This window comes from Cervus canadensis, chromosome 7 (genome assembly GCF_019320065.1).
Source record: "Cervus canadensis isolate Bull #8, Minnesota chromosome 7, ASM1932006v1, whole genome shotgun sequence".
NCBI classification, from domain to species: domain Eukaryota; kingdom Metazoa; phylum Chordata; class Mammalia; order Artiodactyla; family Cervidae; genus Cervus; species Cervus canadensis.
The window spans coordinates 66,210,633-66,223,301 of NC_057392.1; the positions used below are offsets into that span (position 1 = coordinate 66,210,633).

Genomic DNA, 12,669 nt, shown 5'->3' on the forward strand with positions numbered 1-12,669 from the left:
GTGTGTAGATAAGATACAAATGGACAAACACATGCATATTATATACACATGTATGTACATATGCATATAGATATAAATAGACACCTGTATATCTATACACATATATGCACATGTTACTATATATTTATACACACACACACATACACATCTATATCCTGGAAAAGGGAATGGCAACCCACTCCAGTATTCTTGCCTGGAGAATTCCATGGACAGAGGAGCCTGGAGGGCTGCAGTCTGTGGGAATACAGAGTCAGACATGATTGAGTGATTAAGCATGCACACACCCACACACACACACACACACACATTTATATATGTATTCACACACATTTATGTTACAAAACAGATCTAATTTTCAAAAAGAAACTAAATTTTAAAATTAGTTTTTATTTAGTTTTTATTTTGCCTACATTCTTTGCTTGTAAATATAATGGCAAAAAGAAGTGTTCAGTTTTTCTTTTTCACCCTTTGGCTTCCCCTCAAATATTTGCTGTCTTTACTTGATGACCGTGGTTCTCACAGTGAGGAAATCTCTAATGAAAGCTCCTGTTTTTATAGTGCTTTTTGAATCTACCATGCATTTGAGCCACTGTAATGTACTTGGTGGGTTTGAATTTTCCCCTGAACACATCACAAACAGAACAGATTAGTTTCTATGACTGAAGTATTGCTTGTGTTAAGTATCTCTTTAGTCTTCCTGCAACTCTGGTGCCAAGAAGAAGAGAATGTAATATTTTCATGTGCTTTATTTTAATTGAATCAGCCGCAAGAACAAAATACTTTTTTAGATTGAGTGAGAATTGCTGCCTTGGTTCCAATTCACTGCTTTGTAACCAAATAGCTCTTCTTGGTCTCGATTTATTGTATTTCTACCTCCATGTGGAAGAATTTTATAGTCAGTCTTCCTTGGGACATTGGCTGCTGAACTCTTTCACTGACACTCTTCTCATTAGGCTACTGAGAAAATTAAATAGATTCTATCAGTCTCTTTCCTAACATTCTGGTGATATTTTATGGACTATGGGCTGAGAGTGAGGAAATTTAACTGTAACTTCTAAGAACTAACTTCCCATTAAGGGAACAAAATATTTTCTGTTTCTTGTCAGGGTGGATGTGGTGGAAAGAAGGCCTTCATCCCCTGTGAGCAAGATTAAAGTCCCAAACTTGACCCTAGAGATGTCCTTCCTAGCACATTATCTACCACTTTTTAAAACAAATATGAAAGAGCCAAATATTCCCTAATTAGTGTTAATATGTACCCTAGGCTTTAATCAGCAGTAACTCTGAGGTCAGCATTTATAATCACGTTTGAGAACGGGGCACTTGGATCAGACTTTTCCTGCCTGGGAATCAGGCATAGAATCCACAGGCTTTGGAGTCAGAAATCCCACTCTCCACACATCCCTTTGCCACTTTCTATGTCTACCATCATGGACAAAGTCATCAATTTCTCTGAATGCAAGTGTATTCTTCTGTGATACGTATGGGTTAATATTAATTATTTTAGATAGAGAACAAGCTAAAGTTAGTGTGCTGTCACAAAGAGATACAGAAACATGATGACTTGAGTGAGAAATTTATTTCTCTCTCATGAAAACAGTCCAGGACTGATGAGGAGGCTTTGTAAACTTTAACACATGGCTTCTATTGCGAGGCTAGGGTTAAGGCTGGTGATCATCATTTCTAGTCAGTGGAAGGTGAAGGGAGAGTGAGGGTAAGCAGCTTCTCTGCTGAGTTTGTTGCCTGGAATATACAATCAGTGTTGTTATTTCTTCCCCACTGGCCAGGGCTTGGCCACAGGCAAACACGCGTATGAGTCTGAGAGAATGTGTTCCCAACTGGTAGGCCATGTGCCGAGCTAAAACTTGGAGGGACCTTTCTTTAAAAGAAAGAGATAAGAATGTATGTTAGAGAACAATGAACAAACTCTAATGTTAAAATATGCAGGCAACAAGATTTAAGAGGTATTGTCTGAAACCAGGTTAGGTATAAGGCATGTTGAAATAAATGTCATTAAATGCTCAAGTATTTTAAATAATGGAATAATCATTTAATCTATACTTGTAGATTAAATAAAATAATTATTTGATCAGACACCTCCCAGAATCTGAATCAGACAAAGGAGCTTTGTCAGATGGGGTGACCTTTCCTTGGCTTCTCCCAAACTAGTGACTTCATGTCCACCTGAGCAAAAAAATGAAAGATATTCTCTATGACCTAGAAGAGATCCAGGGAAAGTTACAAGAAAATTTCATGCAGCAAGGGGCCCTTGAAGAACAAATGCAGGTTGAACTCCCGGAAGCTCCATCTTCTTCCTCATGCTCACTGCCTGACCAGAGCCACCTTGCACCCAAAAGGGTTTCCTCATCTGCTTGATAGACCATCAGTCCAAACTTTGACCTTGGGAGCGTCTCTTATAATCTGAAGGTGTCCACAGATCACCGGACAGTCACTGTATCTCACTTCCCACACTCCTGACCCTGGAGTCCTGAGAGGCTTGCCTCCAGCCAAGCCTTATGTTTCCAGGCCCTGTCTTCTGGGCAGCAGTACTGGGAAGTGGACACTCAGCATTGTAGCCACTGGACAGTTGGGGTGACCTTGTGGAGGGATGAAGCAAAGCCAGATCCTGGGAAGGACCACAGACTCTTGATGTATAGAGTGGAAAGGGACCAGCCAGCTCTCTGCATGGGGCACAGTCAAGGAAACTGTCCTCAGCTCACACAGACCTAGTGTGGTGGACATCTGGCTAGACCTCGGGGAGGGAAAGCTTGCCATTTATTCTGTGGCTGATCCAGCGAAGCCTCTGTTTGAGCGCCCAGTCTCAGCCTCTTTTCCTCTGCACACTGCCTTCTGCTGTATGACTTATACCCTGGAAATTCTCTGACTATAAAGCAAATGAACATGTAAACATTCCCCGGGTGTTAAAACATATTGCTCTCCCAGTCTCTCAGCCTTCAACTTCCCAGGAGGTGCTAGTGATAAAGAATCAGTCTGCCAATGCAGGAGAACTAAGAGATGTGGGTTTGATCCCTGGGTTGGGAGGTTCCCCTGGAGGAGGAAGTGGCAACCCACTCCAGTATTCTTGCCTGGAAAACCCCATGGAGAGAGGAGCCTGGAGGGCTACAGTCCAGGGGTCACAGAGAGTCGGACACAACTAAAGTGACTTAGCACACAGCATGCTTGTAAATAGAAGCTTTTAGAAGTTTCTTTATTAAAGTTTTAGAAAATACATCCATGTGTTTTTTTCTATCTGCTAAAGCAAATGTTTAAATTGAAGAACTTGAACAAGTCAGTTTTCACAATTAGCAAAGACAGAGGTAAACACAAAATAACCAAAGAGTAGGACACACTTACATAAGAGATTTTCAACTATTTTAGACTGTAATGTAGCAAATAATACAGTTTGAAACAAAATTGTATAGCATCAAGATGGACATCAATTTTAGAATTGGAAAAGTATCATTTGGGATTCCAGGTCAATCTCTTTTACTAGCAGTGTAGTCTAAAAGCAAGTATTTTTCCTTTTAAGGACAGTATTAATTTTTAAAAAACATATATAGATGTATACAATAAACACTTATACACCCACCACTAACAATAATAACACTCTTTTTCTATTTAAATTTGATCTTATCAATCCCCTTGAACAAATAAAAAGAGACTGCAAAATTGAGTTCCTTTTATACTCCTTTAGCCAGCTATTGTGATTTGTATATAGCTATTATGATTTGTATATAGCCTATTATGTATTTTGAGACTTATTTTGCATGTATACCTATGTATCTTATATATGTTGTTGTTCAGTCACTAAGTTGTGTCCAACACATTGAGACCCCGCACACCAAGCCTCCTATCTCCTGGAATTTGTGCAAACTCATGTCCATTGAGTTGGTGATACCATCCAATCATCTCATCCTCTGTTGTCCCCTTCTTCTCTTGCCCTCAATCTTTCCAGCATCAAGATCTTTTCCATTATGTATCTTGTATATGAAAATATGTGTATCCATCTTTGTTTGATGTTCTCTTTTTCTCTACCTGTTTCTCACTGAGCATTTTTTAAAATGTCTTTTTCCTGTTGATGTGTGGGTATCATAATTAATCAAATATCTAATGCTTTTCTCTATCATATATGTTGCAAATATGTTTTCTGTGTTTTTCACTTCATTTAAAATTTTCTTGTGATACCTTGCTCTACAGTTTTATTTTTTATTTGACACAGACGAAAGGATTTTCTTTTTGCTTATAAACATGTTCATTTGTTTTTAAAAGACATTTTTCCTACTCTGAGGCTATAAAATAATCTTCCATAGGTTCTTTTAAAAAACGATTTAATCTTTAATCCATCTGGAATTTATTTTTTATGAGGTGTGATAAAGCAGTCTAATTTTATTTTTCCATATGGATAGCTAATTATTACAACACTATTTATTGAAATTTTCACCACTTCCTATTCTATTTCCTTTTCTTACATACTTTCTCTTCTCTTCTCTTCTCAAGTCCATACCATTCCTCCACCTTCCCTTTTACAGCCATTCCCCTTATCTATCTTTTGCTTCTTTCCTATTGCTTTCTCCTCCTTCTCCCTCTTTGTGACTTCTTCCTTTTTGTTTTCATAATAATAATATTATGTAATTAGTGGATGTACCAAGTTAAAATACCAAATAAAATAATAAGTGTAAATAAATAAGCTACAATAATAGGCAAACCAATAATTATTCCCTCCAAAGTTCAACAAAGGTACCCATTGTTGATTTACTTTTTATACAGTAGATTTTTATTAAGCGTCTATTAGGTTGAAGGCACTAGGGATTCCAAAGTGAACAAAATAGAGAAGATCTCCAGCCTAAAGATGTTTAAAGACACACATACAAAGATCAAAACCTCTTTATTAAGATAGGTACAGTTTTTAGAAGCAGTTAACTTGTCACCTCCAATGCATTTTCAAGAGTTACAGATGAATAAATGCTATATAAATATATATAATTGTTAAAAATATATGTAAATGTTTATATGTGGTATACAATATTTTGCTATATAATAAATGCATAACATAAATATGTGAAATGATCATATATATATATATATATAACAATACAGATATACTTCTATATAGGAGTATGTGAACCATAAACTTCCAGATGTTCAAGCAGGACTTAGAAAAGGCAGAAAAACCAGAGATCACATTGCCAACATCCATTGGATCATTGAAAAAGCAAGAGAGTTCTAGAAAAACTTCTGCTTTATTGACTACATCAAAGCTTTTGACTGTGTGGATCACAACAAACAATGGAAAATTCTTCAAGAGATGGGAATACCAGACCACTTGACTTGCCTCCTGAGAGATCTGTGTGCAGGTCAAGAAGCAACAGTTAGAACTGGACGTGGAACAACAGACTGGTTCCAAATAGGAAAAGGAATACATCAAGGCTGTGTATTGTCACCCTGCTTATTTAACTTGTATGCAGAGTACATCATGAGAAATGCTGGGCTGGATGAAACACAAGCTAGAATCAAGATTGCTGGGAGAAATAACAATAACCTCAGATATGCAGATGACACCATCCTTATGGCAGAAAGTGAAGAACTAAAGAGCCTCTTGAAAGTGAAAGAGGAGAGTGAAAAAGTTGGCTTAAAGCTCAACATTCAGAAAACTAAGATCATGGCATCTGGTCCTATCACTTCATGGCAAATAGATGGGGAAATAGTGACAGAGTTTATTTTGGGGGGCTCCAAAATCACTGCATATGGTGACTGCAGCCATGAAATTAAAAGGCACTTGCTCCTTAGAAGAAAAGTTATGACCAACCTGGATAGCATATTAAAAAGCAGAGACATTACTTTGCCAACAAAGGTCCATTCAGTCAAAACTATGGTTTTTAAAATAGTCATTTATGGATGTAATAGTTGGACTATAAAGAAAGCTGAGCACCAAAGAATTGATGCTTTTGAACTGTGGTGTTGCAGAAGACTCTTGAGAGTCCCTTGGACTGCAAGGAGATCCAACCAGTCCATCCTAAAGATCAGTCCTGAGTGTTCATTGAAAGGACTGATGTTAAAGCTGAAACTCCAATACTTTGGCTACGTGATGTGAAGAGCTGACTCATTTGAAAAGACTCTGATGCTTTGAAAGACTGAAGGCGTGAGAAGAAGGGGATGAAAGAGGATGAGATGGTTGAATGGCATCACCGATTCAATGAGTAGGAGTTTGAGTAAGCTCTGGGAGTTGGTGATGGACAGGGATGCCTGGAGTGTTGCAGTCCATGGGGTCACAAAGAGTTGGACACAACTGAGTGACTGAACTGAACTATTTGTAAATATAAATTTTTGTTATAGTCTGGGATGTAGTTAAACATTTATTTTAAAAGAAATAAGACTTTTGTGGCTCCCAGGTGGCCACATAAGCGTTAAAGAATCTGCATGCCCATGCAGGAAACTTGTGTTTACTCCCTGGGTTGGGGCGATCCCCTGGAGGAGGAAATGGCAACTCACTCCAATATTCTTGCATGGGAAATACCATGGACAAAGGAGCCTTATGGGCTGTAGTCCATGGATTTGCAAACAGTCAGACATGGCTAAGGCACACACATACAAATAAGACTTTGACATGCTCTTGCCTGTTTTAAAGACCTAATTTCCCCAAATGAAGAATGTAAAAACCAGTCTGAATTCAGGTTCCTAATCTTGTAATAAAGACTGATCACATTATTCTCCCATTCTAGGTGATAATAGTATATTGAGTTACTTTCAACCTTATAAAAATTATAATTATTTTGAATGGAAATATATGTGTCTGACACCAGTAATAATCCACAGCTAAGATATTTCTTCAGAGTACATAAAGTACCATTATGTATATTAAACAAATAAGCTAGATCTTATCTCAGGGAATTAAAGAAATATCAACTTGAATGTTGATATCACTACCCTTTGCAGTACTTGGCTAACTCTGACAGCCCACTTTATCTCTCAGTGGCTATAATATACAAAGTTCATTTTTCCTTGCAGAAATATGTTGGTCTGTCTTCCCTGAGGCTGCATCCACCTGTAATAATTTTTGGATATTTTTAAGAGCCAAAAATAGATTTTGGTGAAACAATCAAAGCATGACTTAATTTGATAGAACAATGAAAGAAGAAAAAAAGGAGCAGGAGATGAACTATATTTAAAGGCATAAGTGGAAAACCTCACCCCATTATTGAAAAGACACCTGAATTTTATTCTTTAAAGATTATAATGTTATCAGACCACTTTTAGAAATTTTAAATTGTAGTAGTTCCCCGCTTAGTCTCCATTTCACTACAGCGATTGCAGTTACCCACAATCAACCCATGATCCAAAACTACTGAATAAAAAATTTCAGATATAAAAAATGCATGCATTTTAAATTGTCTGCCATTCTGAGTAGCATGAGGGAATCTCACATTATCCTTCTCCTTCCTGCTCAGGACTAGGATGAAATCATCCCTTTATTCAGAGTATTTAAGTTGTACAGGATCCTTGCCTTGTTAGTATGTATAGACAAAACTGTAGGACATATAAAGTTTGGTACTATCCCTGATTTTAGGTATCCACTGGAGCCTTTAAATGAATGACCTGCAGATAAGAGGCGACTATTCAGTTAATATCAGTCAAATTCTGACCCTGGAGATGTTACTTGTACTTTGTAGACCAGTCTGGCTTCTTGGCAAATCTCATGTGATTTTTTTAGTTAAAAAGAAAAAAAAGAAAGAAAAGAAAAGATAAATACTTTTGCTAGATTCTTAGTCCTTATGGCTTGTCAATTTGCTTAATATTAGCTTAAATTCATTTATATATGTTAATAAATACTTTCAACTGTTTTATATATCAGACTTTAAATTTGGTTTAGATAAATAAGAAATAACTGGTTCAGATCAGTAAGAAATAATCTTTGACCAACTTCTTGTAATTTAAACCAAAAAGAAAAAGCCGCTCATAAGAAAAAAACAGAATTAATTGCAAGAAGTATTGTGATATTAGTTTGTTTGAAGTTAGTATGATTAAGATTTGTAAACTTACTTGAACAAGTTAGAGAAGGTGACTATTGAGCTTTGAAACAAAAGATGATTTGTGTTCATCAGAGGCCAATTTGGGATACAGTGGAAACAAAATTAGAAATAAGCATTTTCACACAGAACTATGTGTTCTGAGCAAAGGTACACAGGTATACATTAGCCCAGGATATACAAAGACCTGTAAGAATTGTATTATTATTGTTTTAATGGCAAGGCAATAAGGATACAGGAGTAACCCTGCTAAAAGCTATAATGGATAAAACCAGTATTATGATCTCAGGAAAACTTGAGTACCTAAGCAATCAAAATAACTTTATCTTGAAACTTGAAATGTTTAAATTAGATAATAACATTCTTAGACACATGCATAAATCAGTCAGCATTTAGGAAATAATTGCAGAAGTTCATTTTGAGAAATAGTGAGAATCTAATCATGTGCAGTGTAAATGGATATGGAGAAGATGTTTCTGATGTAAGCAGTAATAAAGATTGAATTGGCAGGTTTCTATTAGATACAGGGATATGAGGGAATGTAGTCAGAGGAGACCCATTCACTGACATAAAGCATATAGTAATTACACAAAGAAGGGTTTGTGAGAGATAAAGAATTGTGTGTAGGAAAAAACTCAATCTGAAGGGTAGGGTAGCAGATAGTTAGATGATTCTGCTAAAATTGGGACTTCAGGAAGTTTGATGGACAAAACTGAAAATAAGATTGAGTAACATGTTTGCAAGGATTTGACTAATGTTTCAGTAAAATATAAACCAAGCCAACAAACTACCATTATCTAAACATGATAGGTTTCTGAACATTAGTATTGGTAATTGGGAAAAAATACTGTGGATGTTATTAGTGTAAAGACTCAAAGTTTGCAATAGTAGTGGTATTATCACAAGAAGGTATTTGCAAAATGTGTATATTTTCATTTATTGAAATGATTAGCAGCACATCATACTTCAGTGGATAGTGGTCAGAGAAACTAGACAACATACAAGGTTCACAATTGACCTACACAGCATAGAATTATCTCATAGCCTGCACCCATTTTGAATGTCCCCTAGATTTTCATGGAACTGAAAACCTGGTTTAAAGCATTTTGGCCTAGAATTTTACTCCACATTACAAAAAATAAAATTTATTTTTTATATATTTTAATGTTTACAGAATTTGCAGAAATGCTACTAACTTGCAAATAGAGAGAGAGGTATATTTTTTGTTCAAAAGTTTACAAGAATTGTTCATTATTTCATAAAATTGTATCAGTGTGGTTTTAAAATTGCTTTCATGACTTAGCTGTGTCAGTCTGCATTTGTAGCTATGATTTTTTTCAGTGATTCTACACATATTTGTATTATGTGGCTCATTTGTTATGTTTTCTAGAAATGTTATGTCCTAACATTTGCATAGTGGTGATTTAGTCACTAAGTTGTGTCTGACTCTTGTGACCCTATCTATGGACTGTAAACCACCAGGCTCCTTAGTCCATGGGATTTCCCAGGCAAGATTACTGGAGTATGTTGCCATTTCCTTCTCAAGGGGATTGTCCCAACCCAGGGATCAAACCCAGGTCTCCTTCATTGCAGGCAGATTCTTTACCAACTGAGCCATCAGGGAAGCCCAACATTTGCATGATGAAATATATATTATATAATTATAAATTATTTTCTTTCATTACATCTTTATATTATAGTTTGGTAATTGCAATGCTTGTTTTTAAGATTATGTATGTAACTTATTTGCTCCATGTATTTCATGAAAGATAGTAAAGATGGCAAAAAAAAAAGTGCTCAAAAATCATAGGTTTAAACACATTAGTTAGAAATTACCATATGTGATAATGTGTATGGAACATAAAAATTTAGTAGTCTCTTTCGTCCACATTTTATCATTCAATATGCATACCTCTGTATAAGGTAGACAGGGTAACCATTATTTTTAATTCTCTTTTTCACTATTGGAATCAGGCTGAACAGGATCTCAGGACACATCAGTGATCATACAAAATTAATAAATGCATTCAGAATCAGAATCCAGGTCTTTTTTGCTTCAACACTGAACTTATACCTCAACTATGTTGTAGTGAACAGACACTCTTTGATAATAATTTTCTTCTTTTTATTGCTAGAAGCTTCTTGCATATAAATTGTTGTCCACTGTTAGGTCATTTCAAGCTTTCTTCAGACTCAAATACGGCACAGAACTTTTCATTCCCTATTGTACTTTTATACAAATGTGCATCTTTACTAATAAAGTGGACTTGAATATTGAGGCAATATTCTGAAAGTTTCAAAGCAAGAACAAAACAAACACAAGCACACCCAGGATTTTAGCCTTAATTGTCTAGATGTTTCAAATCAAGGCAATAGTCTGGCACTAATTTTTTTTTTTTTCCTAATCCTGACTTGTTCTGGTAATTGCCACGAACACTTCATTTCATTTTCTTTCTATCTACTTAAGTCTGGGTAGCTTTCTGCCTACTGTTATCAGCCAATGTTCTGATGGAATAGATGATGTATAGTGGCAGTAAAGGACACGCTGATTGCCTCTAATGAATGGGCTTTGTGATTGTGGGTTTCCGACTGAACCTTTAAGACTAAAAGCCTGTTCAGGCCGTGCCTGAATAGCAATAGCACTGTGGTAAGATTTTTTTCCCTGCTGTTCACTAAAAGCTTTTATCCTGAAAAGACTTCACCTCTTCATGCTAAATAAATGTTGAAACATTTAATGGAGAAATTATAAATTTTTTTGGAATAATAGAAGAAAACATATTATAAAACCCAAAAGCTTGTCCAGAACTACAAATTTAGTTGAATGGCTGATACATTTGGATTTCTGAAGTTTTTTATTAAAGTAAATGACAACAGATTCAGATATATACTTCCAGATTTCAGAAATGCATTTAAGCCAATTATTAGTTGCTGGAAAAATTTTTGGCTAATCCTGAATATATTAAACAGATATCTTTAAAAAAAATTAGTCTCTGAGTAGGAGGTTAAGAAGCATGTCAAGTTAGCATACTTAGCAGATAAATATTTCAGAAAATATGCATAATAATAGCATTCTCACCAAAATTTATCAACATTCAAATTTCTCTTTATATTATTTTTCCTTCTAGTTCCCTTTCCTTATCCTTCTTTTCCTTTCTTCTTCCCTCTGTTCCCTCTTTTTTTTTCTAGACTTACACTCCACCAATTTTAGTAACATTTGAAGGCAAGAATCATCATGTGCCATATTTTAAAAGAAACAAATAGAAAAGTTCCATGGGAAATAGCTAGTATGGTGAACTTGAAATGAAGACATGGTGGAATAGCCTTGCCAATTTTTATCTTTTTCACTAGGTTATATTTTCATCATTATAATGGATGAAGTGGATGTATGTAATGGATGAATGGATGTAAGACATCAGTGTATCTTATATAATCTGTTATGTTTATAAAATCAAGTGACATTTGGAGCTCTAAGAGGGTAAACTAGGCAGGTGGGTGAAGTCAAATAAGAGATCACAGCCATGGCAAACTTTATTTTGGAGAAAGTTCCAGCGTGATTAGGGTTGGTCTACCATACACTTGACTTGATTTCCATTCTAAATATAAATATTCCAAATTTTTGCATCTTTCAATAATGGAAAATGTTTTATTTACAATTGCTTATGCTGGGACATTTTCCTCAGTACTAGCTTTTTTAAATCTGAGTCTCATTTCAGGACCTCTTGAAATATTAATAGTAATGCCAGCATATAAATACTGAGACAAAATCTGTCTTTGTAACTTCCTTTTAACTGATATTATTCTTTAGTTTTCATTTTAGCAATCTTTTTTTTTACAAATTCATAATATTCAAAGATATTTGATTACATCAAGTTAGAAACCAAATGATTAACAATGTTGATTATTATTGTTTCCTTGAATCATCATGTTTTCTTAGTATGAGGCTGTTCTTGAATGAGAAAATGCTGAGTAGAATTAACATTTTGACATGAAGTATATAACAGTTTAACCATGTGTATACATACCAGATAATTTTTGTCTTTATGCATTTTTTTAGTCATATGCATATAGCTGGTTATATATTTTATTTGTTTATTAACATTACAACATAAAAGTTGATGATTCTTTCTGGTGCAAAGTTAAAATATCAAAAAATATTTTTGTGAAGACTGTAGGGAATAGGAAGATGAGTAGAAATCTTGTTAGCATCAATATTCTTGACTACAAAAAAAAATCAATCACAAAGAATGTCTGGGCTTGTAGGACAATGATGACTCCCTGATTTTGAATTTCTCTATAAATCCTTCACCAAAACAGTACAATCAACAAGAAAATCAAATAAAACAGTAAAGATATAAACAATACAATAGAAGAACTAAAATACTACAACTTTTTAGTTACTTATAAGTATAGAAATAAATCAAATTCTCATAAAACTCCTGTTACCTATTGCTCTAATCTTAAAAGACTTAAAAGACTCTGTGAAATCAGAATAGATACCTGAATAACTTAGATGATGGATGGATAAAACTAATCCAAACTAGGAAAGATTCAAAATTAAATATTAGTATACTAAAACCGGTTGGGACTTGGTAATCACAACTCTCACTCTAGGGAAGAGTTTGAAAGTGAGTAGGGCTATTAGAAG

The 12,669-nt window shown here is 35.0% G+C and overlaps 1 pseudogene; it reads left to right on the forward strand.

Annotated features, from left to right (window-relative positions):
* Positions 1 to 1,637: 1,637 nt before the first annotated feature.
* LOC122444755 lies at positions 1,638 to 2,907 on the forward strand (annotated as a pseudogene).
* The last annotated feature ends 9,762 nt before the right edge of the window (positions 2,908 to 12,669 follow it).